Source organism: Equus quagga, chromosome 1, assembly GCF_021613505.1.
Source record: "Equus quagga isolate Etosha38 chromosome 1, UCLA_HA_Equagga_1.0, whole genome shotgun sequence".
In the NCBI taxonomy this organism is placed as follows: domain Eukaryota; kingdom Metazoa; phylum Chordata; class Mammalia; order Perissodactyla; family Equidae; genus Equus; species Equus quagga.
The window spans coordinates 180,410,978-180,425,147 of record NC_060267.1 but is presented as its reverse complement, the minus strand read 5'-3'; the positions used below and the strand labels follow the sequence as shown (position 1 = coordinate 180,425,147).

At 39.6% G+C, this 14,170-nt stretch overlaps 1 protein-coding gene across 1 annotated transcript in view; it reads right to left on the bottom strand.

The window, feature by feature from the left end:
* The window catches only part of CPB1 (carboxypeptidase B1), a 42,460-nt gene extending 34,732 nt beyond the window's left edge, over positions 1–7,728 (bottom strand). The window contains exon 1 of the mRNA XM_046654624.1: positions 7,582–7,728. The gene's annotated coding sequence lies outside the window, so the exon portion shown is untranslated. The remainder of the gene's footprint in view (positions 1–7,581) is intronic.
* Between the last annotated feature and the right edge of the window lie 6,442 nt (positions 7,729–14,170).

Below are 14,170 nucleotides of genomic sequence, written 5' to 3'. Positions count from 1 at the left end.
TGGCAGTCCTTTTATTCCCTAGTCCTATGGGGATGAGGTGTAGGTGGGCCCAAACCTACGCTGGGTACATAGGTTTGCGTCACAATTGAGGTATACTGAGTCTAGGAAACTCTCAATCTTATGAGGGGGCTGCTAGCAAGTTCTGCCCAAACTTTGCCCCAGAGGAGACATTAGCCTTATTATTCTGGAGGGCAGATCTTTATTTTGCCCTAAAGGGAGATGCCATTTGTTTCTTCCAAGCTGTTGTTGTACAAACATCTTTGAAAAGATAGTCCAGGAAAAAAGCTGTCCCAAGACATGCAGAAACAGAGGGATCCATGGAGAATTGTCTCTGAACAATACCTACCCTTTCTCATGCTCATGACTTCTGGTGAATTTTCCCATGAGCATGCTACTCTGTTGGTAACTCTGATTAATCTGACTGATGGGGGCTGGGACCAAATCCATTCAATTTGTCTAATGTGGCATTTAATTAAGGTTAATTTCAACAGGACTCCAAGAAGCATGATGAAATCAATCTGTAACACTGACCTCAGCCATTCCTCCCCAGGGTACCAGACCCAACCAAGTGAACAAACTCCGTAAACCATCAGTGTCTGCTTTAGAAAGCCAAGTAGCTTTCTTCTTAAATTTCGGTTTTGACTGTTTCACTTTGCCTGAGGCAGTAATACAGGTACAACAGGATCTGTTAGCTATTGCACAAACTCCACCATGGCCAGCAAGGAGGGCGTCTAGGGCAATTCTATCATCCATAACAACCCTGGTCTAAACTAGCTAAATGAAAGAGAGAAGTCATTGTTCATGTAACTGAGAAGTTCAGCAGTAGTGCTGGTTTCACAAGTTCAGTTAACGATATTTGTTAAGCCCAGGTCTCTCTTTTTGGTCAATTCTGCCATGTGATAACAGGATGGCCACTAACTGATCCAGTTTTGTATCCTACTGGATTGGTAATCCTATTGGAAAGATAGTTTCTTATTCCCCAAAATTCTAACCCAAATCTTCAGATTGAATCTCAGTGGGTGCCTCTATTTCTCTGAACTAATTAAGTGGTCAGGATGATAGGATGTTCCATAGATATTGAAATTTCTGCTTCCCATCTCACTTTATAAATTTAAGTTTTTATTTTTTATGCACAGCTTTGGTAATTAATAAGCCAAGAGGCACCTTTGTATCTATTTGTGTTTCACATAGCAGCATGAGATTTTGGAGATTCTGTAAACTGCCCTTTGGTGTTATAAGTCATCCTATGTGATGTCAGGTTCTGGAAAAGTATTTCCCCAAGCATAGTCCATGGTTTTAAATAGGAAAGAGTTCTGAGGGCAAATATGTTTGCTTTAAACAAGAAACAACCAGCTTTTTTTTTTTTTTTCAAAGTATGCTTTTTGGTGAGAAAGATTGGCCCTGAGCTAACATCTGTTGCCAATCTTCCGCTTTTTTTTTTCTTCCCAAAGCCCCAGTACATAGTTGTATATCCTAGTTGTAGGTCATTCTAATTCTTCTACATGGGATGCTGCCACAGCGTGGCTTGATGAGCGGTATGTAGGTCCACACCCAGGATCCAAACTGGCGAACTCTGGGCCACTGAAGCAGAATGCACAAACCCAAACACTCGGCCACAGGGCCGGCCCCCAAAATAAGCTCTTTTCCTAAAAGAGGGCTTTTTAGAGTCTTCAGTATTATTGTAAATCATCAAAAAAGGACTCTGACACAGCATTTCCCAAACATATCTCATGATAGAGTGCCAGGTTGGTTAAGTCCAGCTACAATTAGAAGACTTAGGACCATTGCTCCATTCCAGTGTGTTTGGCTGTGGGACATTTTCTTCAAAAGCATCACTTAGGACCAGTGGTTTTGGGAACAAATTTTGGGAAACTCTAGACTGAGTTCACAAATGGAATCACATTAACTTAAAAGTTTGGCCCTATGGGTTCTTGGTCTCTTTTATTCAAGGCTAAGAGTTTATTGTGACTTCAATATTAAGGTCACCGGGCTAAGTGCTATGGTGTGTTCAGAGATGAAAGGGGCTTGATTCATGCTCTTCAAGGTCTGCTGTGCCAGGCATGCAAGTGGAGTAGTTTTCTTGACATCTTTCTTCTTTGTTTTAGAGTGTGGATTTAATGATTGGGTCAGTTGATGCTTCTGGGTATACCATTCTCTCTTCTTGAGTGCTACCTGGAACTGATGGGTGAGGAGTAGACAGAGGACTCCTTCACTGTTTGTTAGAGGACCAGATGATACAAGGGAAGAGAGAGAAGTCAGGGAATGTGTAATTTCTGTTAAATCAGAGAAAACAGTTCTAATGACTTGAAGGCGTTCAAGTACTTTGTACATGTATTTGTGGCTGTAGTATATTGAATAGAAAAAAATTTATATAAAAATTATTCTCTCAGAAACCCTGTATTATCATCATCATGAGCATCATCATTTTCATATTCTATCATCAATTGCTAGACCATTTACTATCAAAGGAGAACGCTGTGGCTTCAATTCTGATGTTAAGAACACTACAGGATTTTAGGTGATAGAAGAAGGAAGCTCCTAAAAGGGGAGTTATTTCTGAAAAGAGTTAGCTTTTGTTTTTGTTTACATCCAATCAAAATAACTGATCGGCTTAGTCAATTCAGTGAAAATTCTGCTCACACCCTTATCTTAACTGAACTGTCCAGTTGTTTGTGAGGCAGACAGAATGTCCCTGTAACTTGATGGGTATAAGTGATTGATGACCCAATCTGTTGGTATTGCTCCAAGGAGGACAAACTCAACCTGAAAATGTTATCCAGGTGCACCACTGGCCTGTTAGCTTTGTGTACTTATGTTTAATATTCAAATAAACTGCCTTTTTATGGATATGAAGAGGGAGGCTAGTAAGCATCTTCTTGGCTAGCTTTTCTCTCTGGCATCTACTGATGTTGGTGTATTTTTTTTTTAAAAGCATGACCATCACCATTGATGGGCATAGTCTGCATATCTCTGGTGGGAATGTTGTTTGTTACTGAATTGCAGACCAGTATTTTTGAAAGCTGGGAGGTAAATGGGACAACTTCATCCCATAAATCTTACTACCTGACTCATCAATTTGAGGTTGCTTATTGAAACAAGGAAGACAACTTTAATCATGCAAATATTTGGAAATTGCAAGTGTATCGCTATTTGGAATTTGGAAGAGAATTAAAATGGACAAGTTATGATTGATTAACTCATGAAGAACGGGTTAGTTAAAAGGCAGTTCGTTCTCTTTCTATCCTTATATCAACACTCCATCAACAGGAATTAAGAAAACAGCATCACTAGGCTCCAGCTCCTTGCTGAGGGCAATTAATCAGGACAGGGGAGTAGGGGGGTAAATTGGAATGCTGCCAAATAAATCAACCTGTTTTGCACCTGCATTTCTCTTTGTTGGTTTTTATAGACCATCTTAATGCTTTGATCTTTGTGTGTTAGATGATGGATTTTAGGGAAAACTCCTCAGATATGAATGAATAAATTACATATATTTCCATATTAACATCTTCACTTTATTGGAAACAAACTTGTAAGAGATGTACATTTCTACCTGTATTCAAATATGAGAAATATTTGTTTTATTCTAGTTTATAAGGTAATGGGGAACTATTTTTATTCTTAAAATGCTGTAACAGAACATTAAACCTCCTTAAAACCTTTTGAGGAAAGGGCTGGGTTTTAATAAATAAATGTTAATATAAAATGCCATATGGGTAGAGAAATAAAAGCATAAAATCAACTTGAAAAAAAAAGTCGATATTTTCTGACAACCTGTGTACTGTTTACCTGGTATGAATCTTCAAAAAGGTCTGTGTTCTACTTTGCATGGCTCCAGTTCAATTTCAATTTATCCTTAAAATTAGTTTGGAAGGGCAACCCCCAGGCGCACAGATAATGCAGCTGATGCTGCTATTTGGCAGTCTGGTTCTAACAACCAGATTGGTTTTGTCTGTTCCCAGATTCTAAGTCATTGAGACTCTCGTGTTTCTCTCTGTGATAGTGCTATGAGGTAATTTTATAGGCTAACCCTATGATGACCACACTGGTTGACACTTGAGAGTAGCAAACAGGTCGACAGCAGATTCTCCTGCAGTCATTTGAAGAAGTTGACGTTTGAGTGCTCAGAAAGATGATCAGTACAATGGATGTTAGCACTTGGATTTTCACTCTTGAGGAGTGAAATACTTTAATGTTGGGAGGTTTTACAGACCCTTTGGTGGACTAGTATTATATCACCATACTTTTAAATAATAAAATCCTTTCAAAGAACTCTGAGAATTAAATAGCTAAACGGATGCCTTGAGTGAGATTTAAAAGAAGATTCCAGAATCTTTCATTGTTCAGTTTCCTTTTACTTCAGAGTTTTCATCTTCAAATGCAAGGAGGGTTGAGCTTGCTTCACAATTAATGACCTTGCTTCACAATTTTGCAGCACGGCATGCTGCTCCCCAACATTCATCTGACTCGGAGGCAAGTCTGTTAACCATGATGTCAGCAGGAATTATTTTGACAGCTGCCAGAAGCAGTAGCATAAGACTCAAAAGTTTTCATTTTAGAATGTGGTGTTCTAGAATATTGGTCTGATGTATACATGCTAATGGACAATCAAAGACAGTAGCACAGTGTTCAAGAGAAGAACCCACAAGGAAAAGCGATCACATCAATCAATTAAACAAAACACCAGTTTTTTCAGGGAACGTTGGGAGGTAAGGCTGAAGCACACACAAATATCTCCTCTAATTCAAATTAGAACAGCAGAATCAAAAGCTCACTCTTCCCCTTGATGGTCTCTGGTATTGCTTTACTGCCATGAGTCGTGATTCTACACCGCACGAAGTGCCATCCCTGATACACAGAGTACTGGCTGTTGACAGGTCCCTCTTAATCCAAGGGGAATGCCTCTGTGGATGGGCTATAGTTTTCATTCTCAGGATTGATGATCCAGCATCAGATTACATGATAAACTTGTTCAAATCACGGTCTTGCGATTTCGAACAGCGTTAGATAAACATTCAGTATCTGCATTTCAGAGTGGCAACACAAGGATAAATCAAATAGCAAATTAAACTTAGGTATGCCATCTGCTGCCTTTATTTTATGGATTTCAGCCCATAGGACATTGACTGGGCATGAATGTATAAGCCATTGTCTTTTATTGTCGGACTTACTACAAACATTGGACAAATGTTCATCCATGCTGTCGGTCTTCTTGGAAAGAGTAAAATTTTGCAAAAGTGCATTTTTTTTTTAGTTGTCATAAGTTTTTGTTTTAATAAAAATAAACCACAACAGAAGAAAAAACAGCATGTACTCGTTTCTCTGAGTGCAACATCTCAGCAGGCTTTGGGAACTCATCCACAAGGGGTAAATTGTTTAATGCGTAATTGTAAGCCGAACTGTAGAAACCCATATTAGGCCTCCATGATTTTATTCTCTTCTTCTGGTAAAAGGTCATTACTTCTCCCTGGGCCCCTACAGGTTAAGCCTTTTACAACTTTTCCATCTCCCAGAAAGTTCTTGATTTCTTCTCATGGTGATTCTTATTCCATGTCTTTACTTCACAGTGGTTTCTTTAAGAAATCATGTTTTTCCAGTGTTGCTGAGAAAAGTTTCTTATTCTTCTTTCAAAACAAGTTTTAAAAAATCTCCATTTTCGGCGGGCCAGTAGGTATATTTTCTTGGAGCAGTTTAATGTAAAATATGAATTTACACTTAGGAAATTACATTTTGGTGCTATCATTTGGAGGCATTTTTATCTTAATGTCTGTTGCCAATCTGTTTCTTAGCAGCATTTGCTCAGATGCAGTGGTTACCAGGACTAGTAAGAGTTGCCTTTCAAGGACTTTTGTAGATTTTTAGCTAACACCATAAAATGAGTTCTCTATTTGTGAGGCTAATAAAAGTCTTAATGATATGTGCATCCAGCAGATGGGACAGAGGGCTCTTCTGGCAGTGGGCAGTTGAAATCTGCCCTCGGATGTTTGCATAAGGCTCTCACTAAAGTCAATAAAAGGTAATTTTCACACACAATTTAGTTCATAGTACAAAATGTGGGGAAGAGTAGCTGGTTTAAGTCCAACGGGCAGAAGGGTAGCAGTTGGTAAAAGTTTTGCTTGATGGTAAATTTTAACTGACAGGCTGACAAGTTGATCAAGAGAAACGCAGGACCAAGTCACAAATTGTGGACAATGGCAGTGCTTCAGAGGCAGAGCGAGGACACAGCTGAAGTAATAATCCCCAACATCTCTGGCACAAGCCTTGATAATTAAAAAAAAAAGCGTCTCTCTCTCCTTTCCTGTTCCCAGTCTTCCTTTTTCACTCTCTCCCTCATACTCATTTTTGAAACCATTTGTTTGCTCATTTCTACTTAGCATTTTGCCCAACAAACAAAATGTTCACATAAATCCATACCACAGTGTGAGAACATCGTAATGGACATTGGGCAGATTCAGAATATAATGAGCCCTCTGGTCGTGGAAGGTGAGGTGTGTGGCTTAGATCTCCTGGGTTGAAAGAGAGCTGCACACGTTCTTCCTGGTCATGGAGGGGATATTGTGTTTAATGCAGATAAGGCTTTAATGGGGTTGAGAAAGAGTCTGGAGACAGGTTTATAAGTGAAAATTATGCATAGAAACCATTAGAACTTTGCTCTTTCATATACTTACTACATGAATTGTTAATGATTTATGCATATTAATAGCTTACATGTATTTTGGGAATAAAAAAAGTCAACAATGTTTTCATTTTTTTTTTTTTTTTGTGAGTAAGATTGGCCCTGAGCTAACATCCATGTTGATCTTCGGCTGTTTTACGTGGGATGCCACCACAGCGTGGCTTGACCAGAAGTGCTAGATCCGTGCCTGGGATCCAAACCTGTGAACCCTGGGCCACTGAAGCGGAGTGTGTGAACTTAATCACTATGCCACTGGGCCGACCCCTCAACAATGTTTTTGACATGCATCATTTCATCTGATGCTGGTGATCTCTGAATATGGTTTAAATGTATGAAAGGCAGGTATGTAGAATAGGTTCATATTCTGGCTCTTATTATGTTCAGTCTTTGAAGGTGGCAGGTACTTTAAATCTATGCACGAAGAATACATGACAAATGAGAAATGAGTTTATAGTCACGAAATTAGTAGTATTTTATTAGATTACAGAGTTTCTCCATCTTAGTACTTAGAGTATTGACATTTTGGGCTGGGAAATTCTTTGTTCTTGGGACTGCCCTGTGCACTGTAAGATGTTTAGCAGCATCCCTGGCCTCTACCAATTAGACGCCAGTAGTAACCACCCTTACTCCTTCTCAGCTGTGACAACCAAAAATGTATTCCTACATTGCTGAATACCTCCTCAGGTCTAAATCTGAGCTTGCTTCCAAATTAAGCTAAGGCTTCTGTGAATTTTAGTAAACTGTAGACACAGACATCGACTGTAGACACAAGTCACGATAAAGGTATACGTGTGGTATGTTTAGATTAGAAATTGGTCATGACTTTTTGATGGCTCCATCAGCATCCCTAAGAACTACGAAAGCATTAAATCACAAGACAGCATCAACGAGAGCGAGGTACTTACATGCCACCACGGAAGCGATGCTCGCTCCAATAGATTATTCTCTGGGACTGTGCAGAGCAGAGAGGTTGGTGGCCTTGTAGGCAGCTGCAGTTTTGTGAGGTGAAGTGGAACAATTGTACCCAGGGCAAAAGATACCCTGAAGCATGGCGTGAGCGGTGGCAGCTGAGATGTGACAAGCTGGAAAACAACAGCAATTGCCTACGAAGGGGGCGGCAGTTACCGAGAGGGAGGCTTTTCTTGAACAGAGGTGACTTCATTTCTTTAAAGTTCCTTGGCGTTTGCTCCTTCTGCACATCTGCAAGTGCTTCCAGTCCCCCAGGGAAACTGAGTTTCCTGCACAGTCCAGCTGGGCCTAGAGGCTGTGACCGCGGTAATGGGTCAGGATGCTTTCTTACTATTCCCCACTTTTCTTGGGCCCGATTCCCTCTACCCTTTTCCAGATGAAGAAAAGCTGGGCCAGGGGCAGCCAGGAGCTCTGTACTTATTTCTATTTTCTTTGCATTTTAGTTAGGATACTCTCTCCTCAACATGAAGAAGAAGAAGAACCCATTTCTTGCTGAGTCTTGTCTCTTTGTGATCCGATTAAATGATTTTATTATCCTTGACATTTTCCCATGGGCTGTAGCACATTCTGGACTCTGGCCTGCCTAATACTGTTAGTAAAAATCTGGGCAAGCACCAGGCATTCTTCCTTATTTATGTGTTTTTTTCTTTTACCTTTAACACATTTTTAAAAGAAAACATATCTTTAGAATTCTAAAAAAAGAGCCAATGTAATTTGCTAATTTCTGAGTTACAGAATTCTTACGAATGCGTAACTTGCCCTGGGTGATTTAAAAGAGGACAGTTTCAAGGCTGAAGTGAGCGAGGCGTCTTCATTCGAATGAGCCTGTGCTTCAGGGAGAGTCTGGTTGCTGAGGGAGGGTCCTCCGCACGGTGTCCAAAGCCTGCTTCATTGCTCAGATCTTTTTGATAACAGACTGTTCCGAGGCGGCTTTGGTCTTTCCAGATGCCATAGTTGCCCAAACAGACCAGGCATTTTCAATCATCCGCACCTTTGCTCGCGCTCTGCTAGCTGTTTGAAATCTTCCTTTCTAAAGTCCAGCGGAGGAGATGCTTCACCTTCTTGCCATAGTTCTTGAAGCAAAGGCTCAATGTCCCCTCCACCCAACATTTTCATGTGTCTCCATTTGCTATAGTTCTTACAATGAACAGCATATCATAATCAAATTGGTGACTTTTTTTCTTAATGGTATATAAAGTAATCGTTTATTTTATAATGGATAGCAATTTAAGTTTGATGAAATATAGTATATGAATCTGCACTGTCAACGTATTATCCAAATGGAAATGTGCGGCAGGCAGTTGGAAGTGATGGTTTGGGTCTTCGGAAGGGTAAGGTGCAAAATACGTTCACTCATCTCGACATTCCCCAAAGTCTCAGTCCATCAGGGCATCAACTCCGAGGCCCGAAAGCTTACTACTGAGAGCTCGTGTGAACTAACGATCGATGAGGAACTGATCAGCAAGTCGATTTACCGAGCTGTGTAACTATCCACAATCCAAGAACCTTTCCGTCAGCCTGACTAGATCTCTCAGGCCTTTTTGCAGTCGATCGCTGTTCCACCCCCAGCTCCAGGTATTCACTGATCTGCTTTCTACTTCTAGAGATTTTTATTTTCTGCACATTTCATAGGAGTGGAATAATATACTATGTGGTCTTTTGCACTTGGCTTATCTCCAGGTAATGTTTTGAGGTTCATCCATGTTGTAGCATTTATCAGTAGTCCATTCCTTTTTTGTTGCCGAATAATATTTCATTGCCTGGATGGACGACGTTTCGTTTATCCACTCATCAGTTCATGGGCGTTTGGATTGTTTTCACTTTTTGGTTATTATGAATGATGCTGCTAAGAACATTGACATATCATTCTTTGTGTGGATATATGTTTCATTTCTCTTGGATAGGTACAGAATAATTTCTTGATCAAACTATGGATTCTTATCTCAAGAACAGGATGTTGTTCTATAGACACTTTTGAAATTTTCTTTTTATGTAGAGTTGTATCGAAATCTTGAGTTATACACCTAAAAATTAAAATACTAACGAGTATGTGAATATGAGAAGTGCAGCTAAAAGGCTGTTAAAATTTACTTGGCATCTGGTACAATTTACTGTCATTCACCAGTAACTACCTTCAGTCTTCCTGTCTGGAATAAAAATGACATATACATTATATTTACTACTCTGCTAATACCACCAAAAAGCCTAGCAATTGTCATTTCCAGACTGTCTGCTGTAAGGCAATGTAGCAATCTAATTCTTGGAAACTATGTCCTTGAATGTATCATTTCTTCCTCTCCTTTTTTGTCTTTTTATGCTTGAAGGACATTTCACGTTTGAAAACTGGGGTTTAGATAGATTCTTACAGGGGCCAAGAGAAAAAAATAGTTTGTTTTAAAATCTTTTCAAATCCAGAACAACATGCAGGATAGCTGATGGATTTACCAGAGATGTTAAGATAGAGAAATTTCCCCTACCTTGATTTGCTTTGTTCTCCAGCTTCTTATACAGCAGAGCAATCTGGAGTCCATTTCTGCATTTGCACACTTTTGACAGTATGAATACAGAAAATGTGATGATGTCAAATGTTAAAATAACATCAACAACAATGCTTCTCAGGACATTTCTGCTAAATTGGAAATGATGGACTAAGACTTAGAGTATAGTCTTCATTCATTCATTCATCTCTTCACTAAACTAGCCTCTTAATATTTCTAAAGGTATTTATGTGGTATCCTCCGTGAGCTAGGCACTGAGCTAGGCGCTAGATTACAGCTGTGAACTGCAGTTTATATTGTACACAGTAAAGAAAGAAGCTATTTAACGGATGGTTTGCCCATCTAATTAAAAAAAAGAGGTGATTTGCTTTAGAAGAAATTTGCAACTTTTGATTACTTGATTTACTCATGTCTTAGATACAAATGTCTGTTGAAGGTCTTGAAGTTGGGGAACGCCTGGGAGCTTTGACCTGATGATCTAGGATAGCCGCTAAGAAGCCATGTGACCTGGATAATAACGAATATGTGATAATGGGGTGGCCTTTGGAAAACACCTAAGGATAAGCGCTGGTTGCCAAGGGAAGCAACCATGTGATTAGAGGGCTGGAAATTTCAGTCCCACCCCTCTGACTTCAGGGAGGGGCGAGGAGTGGAGGTTGAATCAATTGCCAATGGCCAATGATTTTATCAGTTATGCCTGTGTAATGAAGCCTGTATAAAAGCCCCAAAGGAGGGGGTTTGGAGAGCTTCTGGGTTGGTGAACACGTGCAGATTCTGGGAGAGTGGTGGGCACTGAGAGAACAGAAGCTTCACACCTCTTCCCACATACCTTGCTCTATGTGTCTCTCCCATCTGGCTGTTCCTGAGTTATATCCTCTTATAATAAACCACTAATCTAGTAAGTAAAATGTTTCACTGAATTCTGTGAGCCACTTTAGCAAATTAATTGAACCCAGAGAGGGGCTCATGGGAACCTCTGGTTTATAGCCTTTTGGTCAGAAGCACAGGTAACAACCTGCACGTGTGATTGGCGTCTGACGTGGGGGAAAAGTCTTGTGGGACTGAGCCCTTAACCTCTGGGATCTGACGCTATCTCCAGGTAGATAGTGTCAGAATTGAGTTAAATTGTAGGACACCCAGCTGGTGTCACAGAAAATTGCTTGGTTGTGTTAAAAAAACCCCGCACACATCAGAAGTATCAACCAATGCTAAATTAGTGAGTGCACTTTAAAGATTCCTTAATGTCAGTGCAATAGCTTTTAAATAGAAAAAACTGCGTTTGGTACTGAAATATCAGAATAGAAATACAACTATGTTTATTGTCTGCAGGGATTAGGATCAGAGATGATCCGAGCCCCGTAAATAGGCCTCCACGACCACAGACCCACTGGAGAAAGCGGGGATTGTGAGCACCAAAGGAAACAGGCTCCAAGGAACACTCAGCCTCCTGTTTTCTCCTGGGGCTCTGCATATGCTGATGGTGGCCAGGTGGAGGATTTGGCTAGCCCAGCTAATTGCTTCTATCTGGGGGAATAAGCGAACAGTGCAGTAACAGTGTGCTACCCCTGGATACGAATTAAACAGCACTAAAGTGCACTTAGAAGAAATTAACGAAGCTCCAGAATGGAAAGTGACTTTAAAAAATTCATTCTCTTTTTATTTCAATTTTACGATTAATGTGAAATGAATAAATGAAAAGACCTAGGAGAGAGAGGAAACAGTGAGGGATTATTACCACAGCACAAAGCTTTTATAGATATTATGTTTGAATGGGCTGAATAAAGGAGATAGATTTTTAATCATTTCCCTAGTTTTAAAGATCACTATTACTTTTTAAAAAATTATTATTTTGGGACTCCCCAGGCTAAGCCAATGTACTTTGGATTTCAAAGTACAGAAATACAAAATTTTAATTTATTCTCCCCAATAGAAACAGCGCTATAGCTGTCATCTCTCTCTCCGGGTGGATGTTATTTTCCCTTATGTTGCATCGAGGCAGATGACATAGTCCTAGGGATAAGATGAGCTGCTTACATTTGAAGTTAAAATCATACTTCTACCAACTTTGGTGTGTGAAAAATGGCACAGCATTGGCACACTATTGGTATGTATTTCACCAAATATAAGGAGAACAAAATAGATTCCTGAACAGGTAAAAGGCGTTCCATATTATACAATATTCAATGGTATTTCCTTCTCATAGTTTAAAATATTATCTTTTTAGTTGGATGGATCAGCACCATATTATTTATTGAGAACTTACTCTGTGCCAGGCTCAGTGCTAACAACTTAACATGGATTGTCTATCTTGATTTTCACAATTGCTCTATGAAATACTCCTATATTATATTTGAAGAAACTGGGACTTAGAAAAAAGTAACCGCTCAAGATCACACAATTACTCACAGGAGCCAAGATCTGAATCAGAGACATCATGTTTTTTTGTGTTTGAAACAATGAGACGGGAGACCTATGCAGTCTGGAAAGCGATGAGTCATCTGAGAAAAAAAAGAGTGTGAATTCAGGTGTGACTTTCATCCAGATGCTTCCACCCATCTCTAGATTGGGTCTTCTTCATGATGAATCAAGAACAAAATAACACAAGAAGCTTCATGTCAGAATATTGAAGTAATTGTAATAGATCTTATTTTCTTTGGCTAGACAGCATGGTATTACGTGCTTTCCCCCAAGAGGCATTCTTATAAATTATCATTATTTTTTCAGACAGTTTTCTACCCAGGTGGCTAGGTTTTCTGTTGCAAAATTAGTTCAGATGGTCTTACAAAAAATTACATTGAATGTTGCTACATGTGCTTTACTGAAATGAAATATTTAACATTTAATGAATTCTCTTTCCTCCTTGGTAAGCCTAATCTTTCCAGCAGAATTTAAAAATAAATTTCATTTATGAGTCTCTTATTTTCCTGTTGTTTCCATATTTATTCAGGGCTTTTCTTTAACTACATACTGGGGGATTTAATGATCTTCTGGATTACTCAGGGGTGGCCCAGAAGACCGACCAGAGAATTCTGCGGTCTCTGAGAGAATAATCATATAAGACGCTTCTAGAATATTGTTTGAGGAGGAGAGTGGCAAGTGTGTGTGTGTGAAGTGTTACTACATTTTTGAGTTACTACATTTTGTGTGGTCATGTATTTGAGGCACGTGGATAACAATTTTAAATATGTGAGCTTCCTTAAGATCTTTTGACTGTCCAGAAGTATTTTTAGGGTTTTCTAATACTAATTTCTAATATGATAATGGATTAACAAATGTAACTTTAATTTTTATAGGAATCACTTGATATTGAGTGATAAAAATTATGTCTGCAAATATTCTCCTTTGGAGATTGGCTCACATTACTGACTGTATCTTGACTGAACTTAGTAAACAATTGCCCATTTTCATTCAGAGCTGTGGGAGCTGCTTTCTTTCTTTTACTTATGACAAAGGGGCCCGGCCTGGAGCAAGCTGCATGCATCCACGCCTTGGTTGCGTTACACGGTGAATTTCCCTCTTTGCCCAAACCTCCACTGTTTGCCATGGACAGACCAACGCAAGGGCCTTCTTCCCCCATGGTCTGCTCATGTGCTGAGTGTATTGAGAAATGGGTTACGGAAAGTGAGAAAAGAAGATGAAGTGAAGGAAGAGCATGGGATGAGAAAGTAAGGGAAGAAGGAGGGGAAGACAGATACAGAGAAGAAATAACGAGAAACTGCAGGAAAAGGGGACAGGGTCAGGGGCTCTGTATGGTGGGATTTAAAAAATTACATCCTTATTTGCTCTCACTTCTAACTGAAAGCTGACATCCCCTTCAGCTATGAATATAGGCCACACCACTATAGCATGAGCAATACCCCTGACTTTGTCTTCGCCAGAGATGACACATACTTTCATATCACAAGGTAATTGTTGCAGACATCTTGCAATATTACTCACACTCATAAAGACTTTGAAATTATGATAGTGACTAGACTTGCCACTAGTCTTCTTATTTAATGCTTTAATAAAAAAGCCACATATACTG